Source organism: Mytilus trossulus, chromosome 6 (assembly GCF_036588685.1).
Source record: "Mytilus trossulus isolate FHL-02 chromosome 6, PNRI_Mtr1.1.1.hap1, whole genome shotgun sequence".
Taxonomy (NCBI): Eukaryota; Metazoa; Mollusca; class Bivalvia; order Mytilida; family Mytilidae; genus Mytilus; species Mytilus trossulus.
Genome location: NC_086378.1, coordinates 50,907,789 through 50,921,511, shown reverse-complemented (window position 1 = coordinate 50,921,511; position 13,723 = coordinate 50,907,789). Strand labels below are relative to the sequence as shown.

The window sequence follows — 13,723 nt, the reverse complement described above, 5'->3', positions numbered from 1 at the left end:
TGGTATACATTTAAGCAAGGAATTTCTGTTAAAAATAGTTCGGAAAACCCACTAGTTTATCCTCCGAAACTCCGAAATAATTTAAATTAAAGATTTAAAGAGTGTTTTTATTTTTTGTTCTTATGATAATTTGAATATTCGTTAGATCCAAAAAGGGGGGGGTCCGGGGGTTGGAACCCCCCTTTTTTTGGCCGATCAATGCATTTGAATGGGGACATATAGTTGGAACCCCCCCCTTTTGTCCTGGGTTGGGACCCCCCCTTTTAAAATGTCTGGATCCTCCCCTGATAATGGACGTACTTCAGTTAAACATTGGGTTGCGTCCATTGTCGTAGCAGCTATACATATATATAGATTTTTAATTCCTGAATGTTTTAGTAGCACAGCTGCTATACTATTTTTTTAGCATCTAGGCTATCTGAAAGTTCAGTAATCAAACATCTATATATGTAGCCCTAATTACATTAGCTGCTATAATATTGAAAGCAACACAGATAAATGATATAAAAGATGGAATTTCAATAAAAGAAACTGTCCTAGGTTATGGGGAGGGTAGGAATCATGTTTAACCCTGCCACATTCTGTATGTGTGTGCCTATCCCAAGTAAGTAGCATGTAATTCAGTGGTTGCATGTCGTTTGTTGATGTGTCATATATTTGTTTTTCGTTAATTTTTGTACATAAAAAGGCCCATTAGTTTTCTCGTTTGAAATGTTTTACATTTGTCATTTCGGGGCCTTTTATAGCTGACCATATATATATATATATATATATATGCGGTATGGGCTTGACTCGTTGTTAAAAGGCCGTAAGATATGGTGGGGGGGGGGGTCTAGGATGACCTATAGTTATTTATGTCTGTGTCATTTGGTCCCTTGTGGAGTGTTGTCTTTGAAATGAGCTAGTTCCAATTCGGAACTTTTCCGTAGGGATGTGACGAAGAGTTCCGAATGTGTGGTAGGAATTGAAAACTACGCTAAGGGGCAACTTTGAACCTCTGTGATGGCCAGACGGGCCCAGATCCCAGAATTGTTTTAGGGGCGAATAGCCTGGTAAACACCTTTGAAATAAGCTAGGTCCGGTTCGGAACTTTGCCGTAGGGATATGCCGAAGGGTATCGAATGTATGAACGTGGTTGGATGAAGAATACGTAAATGGGCAACTCTGAACTTCTGTGGTGGCCAGACGGGCCCGGATCCCAGAAAAATATTTAAGTTGGAAATAGCATGGGTCAATACTTTTGAAATGAGCTAGTTCCGGTTCGGAACTTTGCCGTAGGGATATGCCGAGCAGTACCGAATGTGAAGTAAATACGGAAAATTACGTTAAGGAGCATATTGGAACCTCTGTGGTGGCCAGATGGGCATGACTGGATCCCAGGAAAATATTTAAGTGTAAATAGCCTGGGTTAATTTGATACCTTTAAAATGAACTAGGTCCGGTTTCGAAACTTTGACATTGGTATATGCCAAGGTATATCGAATGTGTGGTTGGAATGGAAAATACACATTGTCTTGATTAGGGGCTGACGGTAGCAGCAGTTCATTCCATTATTCAAAATAAGCTATTTCTAAATGTTCACGCGTATTTCGACATTTAAGTTCGTCGGTACAGTACTCCTCTAATATGCGTTGCGGAACATATTGACTATATATATATACCTTTTGTTTCTCTCTTAATAAGCTTTCAAATGAGGTATAAGGTATATCTGTAATTAGGGGCTGAAGGGTCACACCAGTCCATTCCATTATTCAAAATATCCATTTCATTTTTCATAATTGGCTGTTTCTTATATTTTCACGCGTATTTTGGCATTAAGGTCATTCGAAATCCTCCAATGGTCATTGCTGCACAATCAACTTGTTATATCTATAATCCGAGGGTGAAGAATAGCAAAGGTCCAGTGAAAATAAAAAAGACAACGTAGAGTATTTTAATTTTTATATACATTATATGTTTTGGTATACATTTAAGCAAGGAATTTCTGTTAAAAATAGTTCGGAAAACCCACTAGTTTATCCTCCGAAACTCCGAAATAATTTAAATTAAAGATTTAAAGAGTGTTTTTATTTTTTGTTCTTATGATAATTTGAATATTCGTTAGATCCAAAAGGGGGGGGGGGGGTTCCGGGGGTTGGAACCCCTCCCCTTTTTTTGGCCGATCAATGCATTTGAATGGGGACATATAGTTGGAAACCCCCCTTTTGTCCTGGGTTGGGACCCCCCCCCCCCTTTTAAAATGTCTGGTTCGCCCCTGATAATGGACGTACTTCGTTAAACATTGGGTTGCGTCCATTGTCGTAGCAGCTATACATATATATAGATTTTTAATTCCTGAATGTGTTGGTAGCCCAGCTGCTATACTATCTATTTTTTTTAGCATCTAGGCTATCTGAAAGTTCAGTAATCAAACATCTATATATGTAACCCTAATTGCATTAGCTGCTATACTATTGAAAGCAACACAGATAAATGATATAAAGTTGGAATTTCAAATGGGGAGGGTAGGAATCATGTTTAACCCTGCCACATTCTGTATGTGTGTGCCTATCCCAAGTAAGTAGCATGTAATTCAGTGGTTGCATGTCGTTTGTTGATGTGTCATATATTTGTTTTTCGTTAATTTTTGTACATAAAAAGGCCCATTAGTTTTCTCGTTTGAAATGTATTACATTTGTCATTTCGGGGCCTTTTATAGCTGACCATATATATATATATATATAAATATGCGGTATGGGCTTGACTCGGTGTTGAAAGGCCGTAGGATATGGTGGGGGGGGGGGGGGGTCTAGGATGACCTATAGTTATTTATGTCTGTGTCATTTGGTCCCTTGTGGAGTGTTGTCTTATTGGCAATCATACCCTATCTTCTTTTGTTTAATTTTAATAATAAAGTCAGTTTAAGTCAAAAATCAGTCATTCATCTATGTCTTAATTAGGACCTTATTTAGGGTGGTCTTATATAATAGAACTTTCGTTTACCTGACTTAGAAATAAGATGTGTCCTAAGACCATCCTAAGACATGTTCTATAGTTCTAGGATAGCTTCGTTGACACGGACCCAACAGATATATCATAAGATATGTCTTAGGACACTATTTAGGATGGTCTTAAGGTGTATCTGAGACATCTCTAAACTGTCAAAACTATCTTAGGACAAACATATATACGATGGTGCTAGGACCGTCATAACACATTTATAAGATTCGTAAAATATGTAGAGAATGAAATTAAATGTGTTTAATGTAGTTTGATAAATACTTAAAGGGTGGATAAAATATACACAAATACTGACTGAAGGCCATATTTTTGTTGACTTAATTTCAAAAACCATAAATTACCCATCGAGATAGGGAGATGGACAAATATTCAGAGAGATAGACGAATTTGTAAATTATGTAACTCTAAAGATCTTGGAGATGAGTATCATTATATTATGATGTGCACAGAGATGTCAGAAAAAAGAAACGAATGTATTGATAAAAAATATGTAAATCGTCCAAATATAATTATGTTTAAGAAAATTATGAATTTAAATATAAAATCTAAATTGAGAAAGCTGTGTACTTTCATTAGATTTATAAATTCCCATGTGTGCCCTCCTGGCTAAATACTATCAGTATAATTGTAAATAGTGTACATATTTTGCTCTATGTATTCATGTATTTATGTCTGTATTATTGATGTCATGTAGTGTCTGTATACCATTGTAATTGCAAAGGTTTGACAGAATAAAGATATATATAGGAATATCCTTAGACACAATTATATATCTTAACTTTAGGACATAATTGTAACTTATAAAACTTCCGTTAACTCAGCACTAAGACGGGGGGGGGGGGGGGGGGGGGGGGGCTAAGACGTGTCATAAGACCATCCGAAGCCGGAGAGTGACTGAACTTAAATAATACGTTAAATTCATCAAACAAATTGTGACAAAACTTCATAAAGGGAACGACCATTTAATTTTCCTAATTAGATAACAAAAAATGTTTTGGGCAAGCTGGTTTTGAAGTTAAATGGTTGCTCGGAGTCCACGACTTTATACAACATGACTAACTCGAACAAAGTCGTTTTAATACTAAAATTAAATTAAAAAGGTATATCTTATTCTTCGTGCAAACACCGGAAGAATTCTTTTTTATATTGAATTAAAGGGCACATGAAGAGTAAATTTAAGTAATTATTCGTTGATTTTGATAATTGAAAAAAAGAAAAGCAATACATGAACCTAAGATCGCTGACTGCCGGGTCACCAAAAGATTGTTGCTGAATTTGTGTTTGCTTTTGAATTGAAATAATTGACTGTGAAAAGAAGAAGCCAGTTGAAAGTATATATTTACAGCTTCTATTTGAATAGCTATTTTAAAGCTCGACTATTATATATGCACATATTTTTTCTCTCGATTATAACCCTTTGGCAATCCTACTAACCAGATGACTTATGCAAATTGCACAAACCTATCGCAATATTTTATGCACTCAGTTTGCTTTATAATCTGGAATTCAGGATGCATTTATTTTATCTATCATATCCGACTCGTATTTGAGGCTGTCTTTACTCATGTTAGACGTTGTATGCGGTGAAACCTGTGGCATGCAATTGATTGGGACCTCTTATGAAGAGACTTATTTTGGTCTCATAAAACATCTCAAACTTTAAGGATTTCCTGATTTTACTTAAATCAATTCAAACATTCTACAGGGAAACTTAGTTTTGCCGAAGAATTTCTTAATTCAGAAGTTTATAAACCTGTGCAAAAGTATATAAAAAGGTATGTAGATATAAAAAGATACCAGAATTAAAATGATGTACGCCAGACACGAGTTAAGTCTACAAAAAAAGCATCAGTGACGCTCGAATGAAAAAAGTTAAAAGGCTAAATACATTACAAAGTTAAGGAATCTATTCCTTGGGTAGACCATCCTTAGCTTTTCGAAAAGGTCAAAGTTTATAATAGGACAGTGACTCAAAAAAGAAACAAAAGAGAAACAACTCGAGGTTAGAATACCGTTAGTAATGATCGTGCTTGAAAGTCATATGTAAAGCTCTTTCTGCCGTGTCCTGAATTTAGATAACAAAAACGAAAATAAGCTTTCACGAGTGAATTTAATAGTATTGCATGCAAGTAGTATTTTAGCGCACGAAATAGTAAATAGAAAGCGCAGGAAAAGAATACACATCAGGGGCGGATCCAGCCATTTAAAAAAAAAGGGGGGTTCCTAACCCAGGACAAAAGGGGGGGTTCCAATTACATGTCCCCATTCAAATGCATTGATCGTCCAAAAAAAGGGGGGTTCCAACCCCCGGAACCCCCCTCTGGATCCGCGCCTGCACATTTGCGTCATCACATATCTTAATCTAATAGTTGAATTCGAATGTCAAACGGCCTACACTAAATGTTTCGACTCAGGATTCATTGACATTTTATCCGGAATTTGTGAGAACGCAAACCGATAGTGTGCTTTTGAAATGTGATCTATAATGTGAATGAATCAAGACGTGTAGGATAGTTGGTCAACACAATGAATACAATTTTCAAAACCGTACCATAGTACAAATATGTAGATGCTATAAGGTTAAACTATTAAAACAAACAAACAAAAATTGAATTAAAATTTTATAATAAACTAACGTTCCGGTCAGTAATTTTTTTTTCAAATTCTTTTGAATATATATAATATCAATAAACACGAACGTCAAGTATTTACGGATGGACATTTTATTTATCGAATGAATCTACTTTTAAAATCTAACATTCCACTATGTGAATATATTACTATACAAAATATAAGCAAAGACTTCTAAATCCATACTAAAACAGTATAAAATAATCAACATTATGGTTGTAATTAAATTTTATTGTGATTATTGTAAATTATTTTTGCGGTTGTTGTGAGCTGCAAGGATTTAAAATCATGCTTTATGAATTGAAAACACACAAGTATTTTTGTTCACGACCGTTTAAAATTTAAATATTTAATAAATTTATTTTACTTTCCGTTTTATGGATATAAATATTATAATACAAAAAAATAAATAATAATTACTCATAAAACCCGGCTAAATACTAAAATGGTATGAAATAATTAACGTAGAAATATAATGATTATTGTTTATAAACATTTTTTGTAGGATGCAAGAATTTATTTGGATTTAATTTTTATGTTTCCTTTACTATAAGTTCAGGGACGGATCCAGCCATTTTAAAAGGGGGGGGGTCCTAACCCAGGGAAAGGGGGGGGAGGGGTTCCAGTCACATGTTCCCATTCAAATACATTGATCGTAAAAAAAAAAGGGGGGGGTTCCAACCCCCGGACCCCCCCCCCCTCTGGATCCGCGCCTGAAGTTATATGGTTCGCTACTGACCCCATACGGATCCATAGAGGGTTAGTAAAATCCATAGGGGGTGAGGCCAGAGGCCGAGTCCCCTGCTATGAGGTCCCCTGTGAATTTTATTCACCCTCTATGGATCCGTAGGGGGTCAGTAGTTAACCGTATAACGAATTTATCGGACGCTGGACTTTTTTCTGCGGCGTTTTGTTGAAAAATAAACAATGAAACACAACAACATTAATAGATGACGTCGCCATTAACCCTCTTGCTGCCGAGTTTTTTTCTTGCTTTGTCGCGGTGAAAGCATCTTGACGTTTCTTATCTGTGACGTTGCAAAACTTGTGCCTCTCTGTTTAACTGCGCTTTCCCGCCGTCCATAGTTTTTCCCGCGTCAATGTAGCCGTAATTATGAAAAGCGATGTATAAGTAGTTTTACGGAAGTTATTGCTCTAAGATTGTCATAAACGATGTTTTAATAAAACATTATTTAAAAATACAACTTTCAACCTTGGAATATATTTTTTTTTATCTTTCTTGTCGGCTTAAAATAAATTGAAAATAATATACCAACTGCTATACTAGCTTTGATATTAGCTTTGAAGGCGACTTTGTTTTATCGGCTTTGTCAAGTGAAATGAATAAACGATTCTTAACCACCTAAATAAAATACTAAAATATTTATTCTCGTTTTTTTTTATTAGGTAATTGGTAAATGCTGTAAAAAAAAAACACCTCTCAAATCATTATATAAACGGCAAAACAACGGCACCCAAAGAAAATAAAAATAAAAACAAAGCGTAATAAAGAAATAAATAAAATCTCCGAGCAGCTGGGCACAGGACGTTTGCGCTTTTTTACCTGTAAAACGATAGGACATTTGCGCTTCAAATACTATGGACATTTGCGCTTTTAATTTTGATTCACCTGTATTAAATTGACCGGACATTTGCGCTTTTTACCTAAAGTGGTCTACCTGTAATCTTAATGAGAAGTAATCATTTAGTTAAAAAAAATAACTTATATTTGTCATTATAGTTAGTTCACATTTACACAGTCTTGAACATGGAGTTTAAAGTTATAGAGACTAGTAAATGAAAAAAATGTTTATGATTAGGTACATTAATGAACAGGCTCCCCAAACAAGAATTGAGAAGTAGAAACTCGATCATTTATTTAAGTACCAATCAGGACAGATAACAAGAGCAAGATTTGTTCACTCATTGGGCTTCGAATATCAAGCTATAACTGACCTGTAATTGTGATGACAGTACATGCATGGTTTTATTTCATAAGAATGTGTACTTTTAGCTGTACATAAACTTTTAAACAAATATCATCAATATGACATGTTTGTGCTATGAAATGATTTTTAAACTTTTAACCATAAAGAATGACTTTAACTCTGCCCGGTCAAACCTGCCGGTCCCAAGCCCGGATAAAAGAAAAGGGAAGTCATAGATATATATATATAAAAAGCGCAAATGTCCTATGTGAAAAGCGCAAATGTCCATTTTTAAAAAGCGCAAATGTCCTATGTTTTGAAGCGCAAGTGTCCACAAAAAAAAGCGCAAATGTCCTATGAAAAAGCGCAAATGTCCCGTGCCGGAGCAGCTGCTATATGAAGTTAAACCACTTCTTGTTGTAAAGTATCAAACGTTTCAGATTAAAATTATCATGATTTCAATCCTTGATTCGGTAGGCGAGGATATATTTTTTATATAAAATTTATTATCGATATTAATTTTGCTTATTTTTTAATCATGTTTCATTATTCTTTTGTTGACCACTTCTTGCTCAAAATTTTAGAGAATACGAATAAAAAAACATAGTAAAAACGAGAGAAGAATGAATTTCTATTGTCTACAAGTGAAAATGAATCAATAATAATGCATTGTCATTTACTATGATAAGTACACACTGTAATTGACATACACGACATATCTTTAAAATCTGTTAATTGATAAATTGTTCTCTTCTCAACGTTCAGTGGCAAGTATTTCATGCAATATTAAGGACGTCTGAAATTCAATATACAATAAATCTATTGCTCAGTGCATGGGTCCTACAAAGTAAAAGATCTGTGGTGAGTGTCAGAAAAAGTGGTTGCCACTGGGAAAGTATATCTATGACAGGAATAGAAATCATTGTCTACTACTAATTTAATATCCCCATTTTGAATGAAAATTAAAAAAAAATAAGTCAGTGCTTCAATGATGAAACAGGTTTAAAAGGTATTGAAATACCGTATGGCAATATTATAAAAGTACATCGGTTAACATGTGTGTACTTACAAAAAATATCCTAACTGAGATTTCAATCGTTGTATTTGAGCCCTTAATAAATTATCCAGTTCTTTTAAATAAAGCGTGTATATATGGTATATTGTGAATGAATATTAATATTTCTCGTAATCAAGTATAATAGTTACCTTTTTTATGATTACTTAACAGGTATAAGATTTTTGATTTATAAATGAGATGTTCTGCCATTCTGATTGATAGATGTACGAAAAAAAACGTAAAACAAATTTCTTGAAAGAATACAACATTTTACATGAAAATAACGAGCTAGATAGTTGTTAAACACTTTAGATAAGTTGGTATTATAATACTAACAAGCTTATGATCCTGTATTATTTCTTGACATCCGTTTTAAGTATACTTTTAAAGCATTTTATTCAGTTTGTTTCATTGCCGCCAAAATCGCCCTTTTGACGGCGTCTTTTGACGTTGTCGGTTCCCCTGAGTATTGTGACGTTACAATGGACCTTTGACGTTCTACACAATCAACAAGATTTATGTGTAGAAGCCATAAATGTCCCTTTGGCAGCAAGAGGGTTAACGCGTCATGAACCCCATATGAAACTTACTAACCCCATACTAGACTGGTTCGCCTGTTTAGATCAATGTGCATATTACATATTTCATATATTAAATTCTTTTGATAAGAATATTATCTTTCTGTTTTCCGATCTAAAATTAACATTTTAAACAGAATGTTCTATCCCAGGTTAAATAACAACATATCTGTACTTTATTTATAGGCATTAGCTTTCACAGTTTAAAACATTTATTAGTATAAATTGCAATAATTTTCAATATCTCTAGGTTTTCTTGAATAAAAAAAACCAATTAATTTTGGCACTTGCGCTGAACTTTTAGAACTCATATATAATATATGATATCATAGCTGACAGGTATCTGGTTTTCCCAGGGATTTTCACTTCTACGAACGCCATTGATATCATCGCTGCTACGTTTGGATAACTAAAAAAAACCAAACAAACATGCAAGGGTGAGTTAAATCTATTTTCAATCTTTACAGTTTAATTTACAGGTATTTCATTTATTATAATTTCATCTTCTTTTGAAACAGAAAACCAAACTGAATAAACAGTGTAACCAGTGATGAATGATCATTGTCAAAATTGAGTTCAGTATTTTCAGGGGTTTACGTTTTGCAGGACACAATGTATTTTATTTCTCCACTATAAACGATTTGTTTTCTTCTGGAGAATTCAAATCTATGTACCAGTAAACGTACCACGCGACGTCTACAAATAAGTCGCCTTAAAGGCTTTCAAAATGAGCTCTTAATTACTGATTCAAATATGTTTCAAGCATTCATTTATTCTAACAGTAAGCATGGTATAACTTTTGTCAAACTGCCGTCTATATATAAATATTTAAAGACTTAGTTATCAATGTGGTATGAGTACCAATGAGACAACTCTCCATCCGAATTAACAATTTATAAAAGTAAACCATAATAGGTCAAAGGTACGGCCTTCAACACGGAGCCTTGGCTCACCGTGACCTAACAACAAGCTATAAATGGCCCCACAATTACTAGTGTGAAACCATTCAACCGGGAAAACCAACGGTCTAATTTAATTTGACTCGATATAAAAAAAAAAAAAAGCAATTCAGCGGTGATTTATTAGTTAGCCGACCGTGCGAGGGCTGTACAGCCAGTCAAGGTCGTTAAAAACTTCCATTTGTTGTGATTCATCATGGCAAGACATTAATTTTCACTGACAGCTATAGGAGGGGTCCAGCTCAAATCATGCTCAAGTGATTCCGGCCCTATATCATATTATATACCCCACCCCCACCCCATTTGATCCGTCCGTGCAATTGGGTACTCCTCATTAGAGATTCATGGATCGTTTGGTAGTCTTTGGTCAGGTGGTCGGTTCAAATCCATTTTTCTATGGTTCACCAAGGACTAAGAATTGAACAGGTGGAACAACAGTGTAAATACTATAAGCAGTGGCAGATCCAGAACTTTTCCTAAAGGGGGGGGCGCTGACTGACCTAAAAAGGGGGGGGGCACTCCAGTCATGCTTCAATGATTCCCTATATAATCAACCAAATTTTTCCCAGGAAAGGGCCCCCCCCCCCCCCCCCCCCCCCCCCACTGGATCCGCCTATGATAAGGACGCATCTAAATTACAAATTAAATAGAAACATTGTTTTGGAAGCACCGAACCGTGGGTCAACCGTCTCAGGAACACAGGCCTGACTTCAGGAAAGATCGGAGATCCGTCAACCTTGCTTCGGAAGTTGGTCGTCTCTTATTAGTCGACAGGAGAGTTATTTCCCTTTTAAAGTATTTTCTGAAGTTCTGGTGGTGGATATATTCCCTGAATTACCATTTTTGCAGTTATCGGTAAAGTTTACTTTAATTTTTTAATGAAGCGTTCATAATAATTGTTAAATAAAACCCAAATGAATATTATAAGTCCAAATTAGTCTCCCGTCTGTTGCATTATATCTTATTCTCAGATCTGCAGTGACATCACAACATGTAACTGACCAATCAATGATTAGCATTTTTGTTATCTAAACAATGTTGAGAGGTGATGCGGATAAGATTCCTCTAGATTTTCCATAGACTTATTGCAAATTAATTTAATTGATATATATCGTAACCAGTTGAATATAGTAATTTTACTCTTTTAATACTGTTAAAGACACTATATAATATCTCTATTTTGATTTTTAACATACTATAACCTCTGGTTAAAAAATAATCGGCAATATAAATAATCAGTAATCCCCTTCAAATAGATGAAAAATCTAGAGGATTCCGGATGACATCACCTCCTGACAAATGTAAATGCCAGGATGTCCGGATCTGAGAATATCAGATCATGGCGGGACAATCCGGGACTTTCTCCCGGTCCTACTTAAAAGCGCCCGGAAGCGCCCGAGAGCGCCCGGGAATAGAAAAAGCGCCTGTGGAAAGGAAAAAGCGCCCTGGGAAGGAAAATTAGCGCCCGGGAGAATAAAATAATAATATTTTTCCTTAAAAAGAATAAATAATCATTGCTTGTTTTGTCCTTATAATATAAATGCATGTGGATATGATGCCTGAAGTCTAATATTTTTGCAACTGCATGCCATCGTCATGGTGAACACTTTTTTATGCAGATGCTGATATACATTTATTATATCTTTTTTATGAATCTAAAACTGTTTCCATGGCTATGCTTATCAGGGTTTTAATGCTTATTTTTAAATTTAAACCAAAACCCTGCCTTTTACCCCCTTGTTTTAACTAACTTTATTTGCTGATGTATTATGTGTAACTCTTTTAATTTTGATTAAATTAATTTTTGTCTGTGAAATTTAAGAGTTCCAAATGGTGAAGTTGAAATCATGCCTTCGTAAATTTTACTGACGGACGCCATCACGAGTTGGTTGACCGTTATGGAATAACCGTTTCACAAATGATATCGCATATGTTCCTTACGTCGTAACTACAATCCCCTTCCCTTTCATGAATATGACCTACTGAATTAGACTATTTACCGGATTTGTAATCACATAAGCAACACGACGGGTGCCACATGTGGAGCAGGATCTGCTTACCCTTTCGGAGCACCTGAGATCACCCCTAGTTTTTCGGTGGGGTTTGTGTTGTTTATTCTTTAGTTTTCTATGTTGTGTCGTGTGTACCATTGTTTTTCTGTTTGTCTTTTTCATTTTTAGCCATGGCGTTGTCAGTTTGTTTTAGATTTATGAGTTTGACTGTCCCTTTGGTATCTTTCGTCCCTCTTTTAAGTAGTTTTTTTTTACATTTTTCATTTTGATATCATTTTTGATACATGCCTTTGATGTCTTACATTTTATTAATCTTCCGCATAAACTGTGATCCATTATAATCAGTCTATTCATAAATTATATTATTGTTAAAATTGAAACATTCATAGATATAGGAAGATGTGGTGTGAGTGCCAATGAGACAACTCTCCATACAAATAACAATTTAAAAAGTAAACCATTATAGGTTAAAGTACGGCCTTCAACACGGAGACTTAGCTCACACCAAACAACAAGCTATAAAGGGCCCCAAAATTACTAGTGTAAAATCATTATTACAAATATCTATTATCTGAATTTGAAAATTACTTGTCTAAAATTAAAAAAAAATAATGTGCATAACTTATTTCATCAACACAAAGTTGTCTCAAGCCAATAAAATATATTTTCCCCGGGCGCCTTTTCTTTTTTCTGGGAGCATTTTATTAGGACCCCTTTCTCCAAGTCCAAGCACAGCCACTGGGCTGTCTTCTTTACGGGACCTGACGAGGTTTGACTGTCAATGGCTGTCACTAGTCTGATTCATTGCTCAAAAGGGACTCGTTAGTGAATGATTACTAGCAATAAGTAGTTTCAAGGTAGACATTGTGTCCGGCGGATATAGGTGTTTATCCAGTTCACTCCGTATCACTACAGTCTACAGGTTTGTTCGCGGAAACAGTGGGAACAAAATTAAAATGTTTATAGCAATATAACACTTAACAAACTTGATTACAAAATAATTCAAACCAAACAAAAAAGGGTGTAAACATTTAGGGTGCAAACAGACTTTGGGTGCCAGTGGCTGATCCAGAAATTTTCATAAGTGGGGGCCCACTGGCTGCCTAAGAGGGGGACGGTTGCTTCACGCTTCAGTGAATCCCTATATAAGCAACCAAATTATTTTCTCACAAATCCATCTCTGGGTGCAAATGTGTAGCCTGTAATATATATAGGGTTGGGAAGTGAAAGGGTGCTATAATTTACAAACATGAATAGTCTAACGAACATGTTTTTTGCAAACTGACCTGGATTCACTTTTTTTCGAGTGTAGACCAGGTATTTCAAGGGAACTGCTGTCTCCTTTGTGATTTTGGGGCCTTCTTATACGGCGACATGTATGGCCGATTAAAATTAATTGATAGATTTTCATCCCCGTCTGCCCCTCTGAAATCATCCCGCCCCAATTTTTAGCTCACCTGGCCTAAAGGGCCAAGTGAGCTTTTCCCATCACTTTGCGTCCGGCGTCCGGCGTCGTCCGTCGTCGTTAACTTTTACAAAAATCTCCTCTGAAACTGCT

The 13,723-nt window shown here is 35.4% G+C and overlaps 1 long non-coding RNA gene across 2 annotated transcripts in view; it reads right to left on the bottom strand.

Moving 5' to 3' along the window:
• The window catches only part of LOC134721483 (uncharacterized), a 61,382-nt gene that overhangs the window by 30,257 nt on the left and 17,402 nt on the right, over positions 1 to 13,723 (bottom strand). The window contains exon 3 of one of the 2 annotated variants that reach the window (XR_010107861.1): positions 9,218 to 9,603. The exons of the other annotated variant lie outside the window; for it this stretch is intronic. This is a non-coding gene — a long non-coding RNA (uncharacterized LOC134721483). Of the gene's footprint in view, positions 1 to 9,217; positions 9,604 to 13,723 lie in introns of those variants that run through there. 2 annotated transcript variants of the gene reach the window in all.